The following is an 11,715-nucleotide window of genomic DNA, read 5'->3' as shown; positions in this document are numbered from 1 at the left end:
TTGCTCTTCTTTTTTTTTTTTTCCTGTTCTCTTTCTTTTTCCCTGTTCTCCCTCTAACCGTAAAAATGGTCTGTTTTACAAGCTGGTACCAATCTGGGATTTCATGCTTTGGTACAGGAGATCTGCATTGTATGGTTTGCAGTCTAATAATTGTTAATGCTTCTCCTGACTCTCCCCATCTAAAGATCTGAATAAGCAGGGAGACATTTTTCTGATGTCATTTCCCCATTGCTGGAGTGAATGCCTGAGTTCTGTTGATATTATTTGCTCTCAAATGGAAAAGCAGCAGAGTGCAGCATTTTCATTTCTTACCATCCACTACCTCCTCTACTGTACTCTAAAATCCAGGACATGTCATAGGAAGTTTATTAATTATGTGTAAATAAAAGATATGAAACTTTAGAGAGTAAGATAGCACCAGGCTACATTGATTTGAATCGCTGCTTTAATTGCTGATTAGATCAGCAGTTGGGAAAGCTTCATTCAGATAATCAATTTCTGCCTTGGTTTGTACTCTAGGCCATGTTTTCCTGCTCACCCCTCCCTGACAGATTTTTTCCCCTTCTCTGTTGGTAACCAAATTAACATATTTTCACACAACTGCACCACTTTTAAACTTTTTTGGGGTTTGTGCTTTGCATCCCCCTCAGATGCATGGTATCAAGGGTGGCCTGTTGTTCATGAGCTGTTTATGTTTCCACAGCAGGTGAGTAACCACAGCCTGCTCGGGGGTGTGAGCCAGCCAGTCCCTATGAGTGTGTCACCAGCCCCTCCCTCCCTGCCATTGTCCCAAGCAGCTCCTGGCATCTCCTGCCTGAGGAGCTCTCTGGCATCTCCACCCTTCCCACAGTTCTCAGGTACTTGGAATGTATTTCGTGAAGGTGAACCATGCCTAGGCAACTTCTGAGATCAGAAGAGGTGGCTGCCACCAGCAGCAGCAATATGTTGACTTTTTTCTGAATACACCTGTGTGTTTTAAAGCCATTGCCAGCCTGACATTTTGATTGAGGCCCTTGAAATTTTATGTTTCTTGTATTGAGACAATAATGTTGTCTATCTGTTCCTGTTAGATGCCTGTTCATTGGTTCATAATTTGCAGTAAGTTTCATTTGGATGGAAAAATGGAATCCAAGCAATTATTTAGAATTTTCTTAATTAGTTAGCAATATATTTAACATGCTGGAGAAATAAGTTGACTAAAATGTTTTGATTAAGCCTGTTAATGAAATAACATCTTCCTGATTATTTGTGGTAGGTTCTAATCCTGCAGGATTTCAGGACTAGCACATCTTATCACCACACAGTAATTTTTCCACATAAAGCAGGAACCTCTTTTATATGCAAGTTAGTTAAAATGTGGATTAACAGTGTATGTGGAGTACAGTTATGAGAATGAATTGAAACTAAGGATTTCTTTGCATTCATGGGAAGCTGCCTGCCTGCCACGGCAGGGTGAGCAGTTCAAGGCAGCTTTGGTTTCCGATGGTTTCTTCTATTCAGTGACTTCATTCATTTCAGTGGTTTGGCTTCCTTAAACTTCACCAGCAAACATGGCCTGCTTATGACTTCCCTAACTAGAATTGCTGTAGGAGTAATAAGCAATAATGATTTAAGTAGATTGTCACAATTTCAAATATTGTTACAATTTCTCTTTTTCATAAAAACGCTTGGTTTCCAAAGGGACAAATTCAGTCATCTGCTTGCCCGGGTGGGATGTCTTAAAATACAATTGCAGCAATGCCTAAGCTCATGTTCCAGATTTCAGTCGTGCAGAAAAACATCCACCCATCTCTGCCCTTGTTCCAGCCCCATGGGCTGACCAGCCCTGCCAGCAGGCTCAGCTTGAATCGCTCCAGCTAAACCACAGGAACAGCCACCTCTGAGCAGAAGGTGTCCCAGGCCCCTGATGAGAGCCACATGTGTAAGAGTGGGTGGCACTGCCCTTTCTTGTTCCACCAAAGCATCCCCCTCCTCTCACAAGTCTTGGCTGAACTGATTTTGTGGAGAAGGCAGCCTGATGGAAAAAGGTTTTTCTTCAGCATGTCTCTGAATAGCTCTGTGTTTGACTGTGGGTAGTACATCTATTTTGAAGATGCTCTTAGTTGATTCGCAGTTTCCTGTATTATAGACTAGATATAGGCCTGTTTATGTATAGAAAGACTTTGATGTGCCAAGCTTTACAGTCTTTTTTTTCTCCTTCAAAGTCCATTTACTTGAGTTGTCAAAAAAACCCAAAAAGTTCAACAATCTATGCATGTCTCCTTTTTTTTTTTTTTTCATTTGAAAACTAAGAGAAACATAGCCTGGAAATGCATGTGTTGGAGAACACTTATTTTCAGTAATTATTCAGTGTGCTAGCTGCTGAGTCAGAGAGATCCTGTGGAAAACACAGCTGCCCAGGAATGGGCATCTTGGTGGGATGAAGACTTCTGATGATAACTGTGGATTCAGCTGCTGACGATGAATGACGACATCTTGGGTCTGTCTGGTTATTTACAGTTTGTTATTCCCACACAAATACATGTGCCATCAAAAGGAAAAGAGTACTGCTGATGTTTGCCTCACAAACAGAAGCTGCCACTTTGGGGACAGACATGTGAACTAAAAGTTGTTGATCCTACACCCAAACCCTGTTCTCAGAAGATAAGTGATCAACAAAACTAACAGTCAGTTAGGCAATAGCTGCCTCTGGTTTATGTGAGAAGGGTGTGTATATAAATGGGAAAGTCTCTGTTTAGCTACTGCTTCCTATTCCCACTGCTTACACTCCCTTCCTTTCTTTCTTTTGTAATTCCATTACTTCTAGCATAGTTATGCTTTCTGCTGCCAAAAAGTCCTACAGGAATTTACAGGAAACGGGGTAGGTGTTGAAACGTTACAAATGCACTGGCTGTATTCATCCTTGCTCTGAACTTACTGTAAATACTGTAAATTAAAAAGACCTTGTGAATGGACCCATCTTCCTCCCCCTCATCTTTGCTTTTATTAGGACTAAGCAGCATTCCTTTGGACAAGAGAAAGTGCAAGATGACAGAGGGTGAAAGACATCAAGCTGATGCTGCATATGTTGAGGATGCTGTCATGGAGCCATGGCCTGACCTGGCCTGACTTGATCTCACAGCATTGTTATAAATTGTTAAAATTCATTGCTACCCATTGCCCTGTGGCTGGGAGGAGTGAGGATAGGAGAAAAATTAGGTTGAAAATAGCTTGCTAAAAGGATTTGAGCAAGTGTTTTGAGGGGAAGATTTGCTTTGCTAAGTCTTGTTTAGCTCTGTTAGTGAGTTTTTGTGTGCCCTGTGTAGTGAAGATACCCACACTTCCCTCACTTCCCTAACATTTTAGGCAGATACTGGTGGAAGCAGGGACTGGAGTGAGGCTGACATGTTTTGTTCTTCTGTGTGCTACTGGATTTAGCACAACTGTATGTTTTTTAAATGGCACTGACAACTAAATGAGACAACTGATGGGACATCTCAGAAGGAATTATATGAATCTGACTTGAAATCCCACAGAACCTGTAGGTTCTGGTACCTCTGACTGTGATTTTCATTCTCATAAACTTTTGTAAAAATAGGGCTTTGTGAAGGGCAGAGTGTAAAAATACACTAAATATCATGTTGAATGTTTTACATGAAAATTTTGACCTTTGTTTCTTCCCAGACCAGCTAGCTTCATTGTAGGATGTTGTGTGAAAGTCTTTGAGGCACACTTTTACAGGATCAGCTCTGAAGGATAACATGCCCTGTGTGCTGCCAGTAAGGTATAATTGTCTGCTCCTTTGCCACCCCAGTCAGCCCATAAATTCTGCCATCATGATTTGGGAACTGGCTTTTTCCTCCTCAGCTCTGACACCTCCTTAACATTTTCTTACTGCCAGACATTAACAACACTAACAAAACTGAACAAGCACCTGCTCAGGAAAACAGCTACTAAATACTTCATTGGGAATCATGGATTTTGCTCCAGTGCTTCCAATAAGTATCAAGATTGTGATAGTCTGCTAGGAGCACAGAGCCTGTGCTATGAGCCCTGCATGCTTGTCACACATACCAAAGATGACAAAAAACTGTGTAAGTGTATGGGACATGTACCAAAATGGCCAATTACACTGGAGGCACAGGCTGTGCCATGTGTGCATTGGGAAGCTGAGTGGGAGGAGATGTTTGCAAGAGGTTTGCACAGGGGAGATGACAGAAGGGCCATTGATGGGACTGAAGTGGAGAGGACACAAAGGTGAGAGACCACCCAGTGATGGCAGCCACAGTGTTCTGTCAGCTGTGTCACACCATAGCCTCAGAGCAGCCCAGCACAATCAAGGTGAGAGGTCACCTTTATGGTGGAGAGGCTTTGAATGCCCTGAGAGTTACTGGTAGCTGTCACCCTCTCCTTCACAATGTAAGTGTTATATTTAGGTATGCAGTCATTGTAATTAGGGAAGAGAGAGAGTTATTTGGGTCTGGGTGCTGGAGAGCGATGGCAGAAGGGAAGAGTAGGGATGGGGGTCGCTCAGCAGCTGCAGGCTGTGGTGGTTTCCTGCTCTTTTCAAAGAAGAGCTAGTGAGTCTTAAGACAAGGGATATCACAAGTTCCCGCTGGGAGTAAAGATTCTGATTGAGCTAGACCCCAAGAAGTGACTTCCAGTTATAACCCTTACTCCAAATTATTTTTTCAGGTTTATGCAAGACACTAATATGCTTTACCTCAGAAACAGATCCAGATTTTTCTTCCATACTACTGAGGCTGGACTCGACATCATAAACAAGATGGTGTAAACTAGAAGATAAAGCCCCTGATTAAACATTAACCAGTCAAAATACCAGGCTTGGTGGTTAATTAATCCAGCCAGTGAACTCACCTCCCGAATGCCATCAAGAGATTCTAAGGTGCAATAAATATATTGCAGCTGTGTCTGTGCTAGCGAGTAGTACAGCCCGGGAGCAGATCCATAATGCAGGAGAGTGCTGAGATTGCAATGTGCATGCTGTCCGCCTTTCATCTGAGAGGAAGCCACCTCTTGTGCCCTCTTCATGATGCAAACCACAGCAGGGTAACTAGGGATGATTGGGGCATTCACTTTGTAAGTGCTCTCCTGACCTGGGCTAACTACTAATGTGTAGGCACATTGCGTGAACTGGACCCATTCCAGCTTCTCTGCAAAAAAACTGGGATAAGAAACACGTTAAGAAATACTGCTTAATCCCAGAAGCATAATATTAGGCCTTATGGAGACATTCTTGGTATTGCATTAATATATGAATCATACTGAATAATAATAACACAGGATCAAATACTTAAGACAACCATTTTTAAAAACAAAATCTTCTTCCACATGAGAAACTCATATTTTCACAAGCTCTAAGGCATGAACAGTATTCCTAATTAATACACACAAATCTCCATCTTATAAGGTGCTAAGTGACTATACCAAATCAAAAGGAAGGCTGTCAGCAGCACAGCTAGGACCAGGCTCCGGACTTTCTCATCTAATCCTATCAGCAGCCTCATGCCCATGACATCAGCACAGGGCTTGCCCTTGCAGGAAGGCATCCCAAGAGACTGAGGCTGTTTGCTTTCAGGAGCTTAGGCTAACCTTGGAAAGGAGGGCAGATTTCTTTTCCATGGGGTGTTGACCCAGCCAATGTCATTGCTGTCACTGCCTGTGCTCGGTTTTTCACTACTCTTCCGCTAAAGCAAGTGACAGTGTCAGAAATAAGGGATGCTTCCAACATCAGTGTGGACTTACAGAGCAATTGCAGCAGAAGTTAGGGCAAGGTCTGGGCCAGTGCTGTGCCTGGGAAAAGACCCTCAGGGTATGATGTGCCAGATACTGTGCTATCTGTGTCAGTTCGCACCAGTGCCTGTACCAGTATCTTTTTTTTTCCCTCATACACAATACAGTCAATTTTTCTCTGCTTCTCCCCTCCTTTAGAAGGAAAGTAAATTGCTGCAGTTAAAATCGTAAGTCCTCTTAAAAACCTGCTTGTGCCCAGAAAGCTAAGTATCAGAGCTCGCCTAAAGCTTAAGAAGAAGTGGCATCTTTTTCAATAAATTTACATCTCTAAATAGATGGTAAGTGTTGAATCAATTTCCATATGTTAAAATAGCAGAGCATTAAGGATTCTGGCACTTCAAGCAATCAACTAATTTGTGACTATTATGAGAATATCTTTTATATTAGTGGAGCAATTCATCTGAAAATCAGGGACAGTCTGCAGCTCTGTGCCCTCTCAATATCATAAAGGTTCACAAATTGACAAAAAAAATCCTGTTTGTTTTCCTGAAGAGATTATGATGCATTATGACATTCGGGTCTTTGCAAAGTCACCTTTCAGCTCTTAATAAGCCAGTTCATAATGTCTCCCCCACCTGGCTTTCCTGGCTACACGGCCCACTCATGGATACACAGATCCAGCAATAAACAAGAGTGTTGGCAGATACCTCCTGGTGAAGAAGGCAGGAACTGTGATCTACCAACTTCTGAGTCCAAAAAAGATGCAAGGGCAGAAGTATCCAGTGCTCTGCTCCCAGTTTCTTCCACCAGTGTATCCAGTCTGGACTCACTAAGTCTCATGTCTTGCCATTTTGGCTGGCTGCTTGCTGAGCCTCAGCTGACAGGCCCTAAACAAAGTTCACAACTCTTCATTCCTGCCATTGTGTCTGCATCTGAAACACACCATTTCCAAAAGGACACATAATGTTAGATGTGTATGCAGCCTGAGCTTCAGAAAGCTTCAAGGAAAATCGACTTCTTTCAACATCAGCTGATGCTGGTTTTACCAGCATGAGGCAGGATGAGGGCTTTGTACCACGCTTTGAGGGTCAGAATAAAGGGAAGACAGATGAAAAGTTTCAGGTTAAGGGATCCACAGTTAATCCAGCCTAGTATCACCCTCAGCTTGATGAGTCATCAAATATTCCATCATATTTCAGTGCACTGTTCACAAATGTAACGTGTCATTGCTAAAAAGTGCATGGCACTATCAAACCTTTGGAGGGACACTGTGCTGCTCCTGCACAGCACCCAGCAATGTGGTGTGATACTGCTGGTCTGGATATCAACAGCAATACAGACTCAAAAGTGCCTGCCTAAAGACCAGGAAGATGACAGCACATAATTTTATTATCCCTCACATTTAACACATGAACTTCCTATTCTTAAAAAGCATGGACTAAGAGGAGGAGAGATGCAGGTGTTGTTTGATGTCTTTTTAAAATTTAAGTTCATACTTTGGAGCTGGCAATGCCACCAGGGAAAGCTGCTAATTAAGCAAGTAGATTTTTCATAGCCCAGATCTTCATCACTATGTGTTTAATTTCTTACTGCCAAAGAAATAGGATGTTGAACCATTGACTTCAAAAGGAGGACTTGTGCGAGCAGCAGGATCTTTATTCTATGTAGATTTCTAACTAACACTTATTTAATTGAGAAACTGTGCATTTCTAACTCACTTTCCCATTACAACATGTTCCTGGCTTGGATTATTCCTCAAAGTTTTCTTGTTCTTTCCTCAACTCCATTTAACATTGGGTTAAAAAAAAAAAAAAAAAAGAAAGAAAAAGAAAGAAAGGGAACCCAAAGCAGAGGACAGCCACAGCTGTGGTCCTCATTAGAGACAAGATAAACACAGACTGCTGTCTGGAAAGCTGAGTATCTTCAGGAGCAGAGAAGTAAGGTGTGGGAACAATTTGCAAGATACCAACATGTTGGCTCTTGGATTGCAGCCTAGAACTGATCTGTTGGCCAACAGTCACTCAGCTTGAGCCCCTGGAACAACACCCTGCTGCTGTGCTGCAGCAGGACATGTAATGGTGTTCAAGGCTCAGTGGAAACGCTGTGAGGGTGCAAACACCACTGAAAGCCCTGCATTGACCAGGCTTCTGCAGGAACAGCTCTTCCAGCACCTCTCTCAAACAAGTGCAAGTGTCAAGGACACTCTGGATGTGTGAAAAGCATGTTGTGAATGAACCAGTACTGATAAAAATAAGAAATATTTTCTTTTTAGAGGTACATGGTATAAAGGTCTGTGAGGGGTTGTCCACGAAGGGATCAATCCCCCTCACCTCTTTTATTTCCCCTAGGATTTCTTGATGCTTTGGTTTTTTGGAAGAAGGGAACCAGTCTTTCCTTAGAAGTCCAAGCTGCGGATACAGTGTAGAGATGCAAGAGAACCAGCATACACAGCACAGCAGCTAAGGATGTATCTCTTATAATTTACTGGAGCTCACCCTCCTGACCTTTCTGTATTTGGATCAGCAGGGAGGGTGCTTAATGAGGGCTGCAGGAGGGCAATCGGGTTCTTACAGCTGGTCAGGCGAATGAGTGCGAATTGCTTGGCAGTTCACCAAAAGCAGACCAATGAGGGCACTTCATCAGAAAAAAAAGAAGAAAAAAAAAAATCAGTCCATGAGTTGAATTTGTCAGATTTCTAACCCACTGTAGAGGAGAACAATGGCTCGGTGTTTCAGAGAGACACCACAGCTGCAGGCAAGTTGTGTTTGTCTGACACATTTCAGAAACCCTTCTGTTCCTCCACCTTCTGCAGCTTCTCGCTTCGCCTTCCCAACATGTTTTTCCCCGGTGTTACTGTGTCCAGGGGGAGCAGAGAAATAGAAAACACCTAGCAAGGTACTCTGCCCTCCTTAGCCTTCTAGACCACACTCATCACCAGGCATTGCAGAGGCAAGGGCTTTTGTAAAGGTAACTCCTAGGGGCCAGCTACTTTGAAAACCTTCCCCTCCACACCTCCTCCAATCCATGCAAATGGCAGAAAATTAGTTTACCCACTCAGCCCCCATGTTGAAACTCCCTTCTCACCTGATTCTTTAATTTCTCTGTTTTGTAGAACCTGCAAAAACCAGAAGTCACCTGTAAAATGCTGCTATTTATATTTTTGTTCCAACTAACATGGCTATGGCAGTGCACATGCTCTCCCTTCCTAATGCTTTCCATATGCTCTTCAAAGTGAAATGCCTTTTCCAGCTGGTCATAGTTACTGGCTACTGGCATCCCTCTGAAATGATCCAGCAACATTTCCCTGCCCTCTCTATGGCCTGGATCAGGGCAATGGAAAGCACCAGAGCTGCTGTGTTCCAGAAGGAGATGGAAACAGCATCCCCTCAGGATACGGGAAACTCCTTTCCCTCTGGTCTCTCTTCTGTAAACCATCTTTGCCAGAGCAGACAGCTCCTTGACCCTCCCCCTTTCTTTCCCAAGAAGGTACTTGCTCCCCTTTTGTGGCCATGCTTTGGGGCATGGATGCTCCTTGAAACAAGCAGGAAGAAAAACCATGTGTGTGATTTCAGTTTACACTATTCCAGAGAAGCTCAGGCATTGTACAGCACTGTTGGCCATCTCCTCATCTCATAAAAGAAGCAGCGGGTGCTTCTGATTTTGACTTGCAGAGAGGCCTAAGGGTGTTGAGAGCATTGCACCTGCCTCACATCCCTGTGTCCATCCCTCAGCCCCTGGCATCAGCACAATGGTCAGGGCCACTGAGCCTGGCTTGCTCTGCAAGCAGCACTTCTGCATTGCCAAAATCACTACTCTTTACCAGACTGTTTTTATAATCTGCTTTTGGGGTATGGGTGTTATAGCAAAGAGACTCATCACATGTAAATAAACACATAATCACATCTGTCTGATATGAATGGCTGCACCCTCAAACGTGACAAAGGATTTTGCAGTGCATGCTGCAATAAGATATTTAAAATCTCATTTGAAACCTGTCAGCTTCCCTACTCCACAGAAGGGAGCTAATGAATACCACACACTTCAAAGTGATGTTTTAAGGACTAAAAAGATGTTCATGTGGGCCTTTGAAAATGCACATAAATCGTAAGAGTTAACACTGAGACCCCATTTATTTGAAACTGTGCCTGTTTGCAACTCAGCCTTGAGCTCCCCTTGCTGCTATGGGCCAGGGCGCTGCCGGACAGGAGGACATGGCTGTCCGTCTGTCTGCCCACCTTGGGAGGTCCCAAACCCAATGGCCCCAGCAGTGACAGGAAAGGCCAAGGCTTCACTCCCACCACCATGTCCTCACCCAATGCCAGCATGGGGAGAATGGAAAACAAAGCCAGATCTCCGGGCAGCACAAAGAGACAGTGGGATTGGGATTGACCTTGATGGCTGAGCCCTGTGGCAGGGGAGATATCTGCCCAAGTGGTGGCTCCCTGCCCACTGGTTGCAGGCAAGCTGTAAATGTCACATATCAGGAGAAAAGATTTTTCCATGTCTTATTTTTGTGCTAACTACTTAAATGTATTTGGGAAGGAAAACACCAAATACCCAACGATGAGAGAATATTAAAGTTGAGAAGTCCTGCACAGGACTCACAGCTGCGCCAACACCTGGAACTCCGACAGCCTGCGGTAACATTTGGTTTTCTGCAGGACTCCTGGCTCCTTCAGGAGTGGCAAGAGGTTTAGGACTTCCTTTCCAGCTATTCAGTACTCACTGCTCCAGCCCCAGGCTGCCTGCAGAGCCACAGGTCTTCCACAGGTACCCCACACAGCGAGTGTTTTGCAGCTATTACTGCGCTCACCTCCCCAGAGTGATGCCGTAGGTAGGAGACTGATGTCGCCTCATTTTGCCTTGGAGAAGAGGCATGTGCCAAGACCAGGGTAAGTACCTACAAGAGCACATCCATATTCTGAGATTTGAGGCACCTAGACCTACAGGAGTTTTGGAACACTGGTAATTTTTGCCATGTTTTCCACATTCAGAGCACAGCTCTAAGTGTAATGAGGAGCGTTCAGCACTTGCCACTCCAAGAGCACTCCAGGAATGAGGGCATTATCCAAAATATCTGTGCAGAATAAATTAAAAACCTTTTGTTGGAAAGGACAGCAAGCACCGCCATCCCACCATACATAGAGGAGCTGAGTTACAGTTGCACAAGCAGTCATGTTGTTGCCATTTCCTGATACCTCAGGGCTCTGCAGCAATGCCAGTGGCGGATTTTCCCTGTGGTATCATGGCACCGAGTTCTGCTACCTGTGTCACGCACACCTGTGACAAGCCAGCGGCGGCAGGCAGTGCCCGTAGGGCTGAGCACAGCAGCGTGGGCACTCGGAGTGTGCCCTAGGTCAGCCGGAGGCAGCGGGAATGTGCCCTTGCCGCAGGTTTGCTGGTGCTGCCACGCTCAGTCACATTCCCTCTGCAGCTTGGAATCGTTATTGCCACCACGCTGTAACCCGGCCAGCCTCAGGGGCATTAAGGCTGGAAAAGACCTCCGGTGACCTCGCCATTACATCGAATGATTTGTGCACCAACTGATACATAGGATGGGAGTGTTCTATGTGTGACACCCACCCAGTCAGCTGGGCTTTTGGTACCTGCCATGGGAATGCACTGGAACACCACTCAGGAGACCAGAAACAGCCACCGGGCTGCTTCAGAGGGCAGTGTTCTCTTTGTCCGTGCTAACTTTTCTGCCTGCTGCCGCGTATGGGCTCTGTGGTTCTTGTTCACCTCTGTGAATTCCTGTTCACCTCTATGAATTCCTGGGCGTTCCACTGAAAATCCGCACAGGCCTGTGAGGATTTATTCTCCTTTGCAGCACAGTGCACACCAATGCAAATCTAAGGCCCTTTATAAATGCAGATCACCTCTGCTGTCTCCTATGCTTTGGCTGGGCATATAGATAATCCCTTGGGATAAACTTGGAAGAGTAATGCAAACCTCATTAAACCCACAGATCCACCGTAACAG

The sequence above is a fragment of the Passer domesticus genome, chromosome 1 (genome assembly GCF_036417665.1).
Source record: "Passer domesticus isolate bPasDom1 chromosome 1, bPasDom1.hap1, whole genome shotgun sequence".
Classification (NCBI taxonomy): domain Eukaryota; kingdom Metazoa; phylum Chordata; class Aves; order Passeriformes; family Passeridae; genus Passer; species Passer domesticus.
This window is presented reverse-complemented; position numbering follows the sequence as displayed.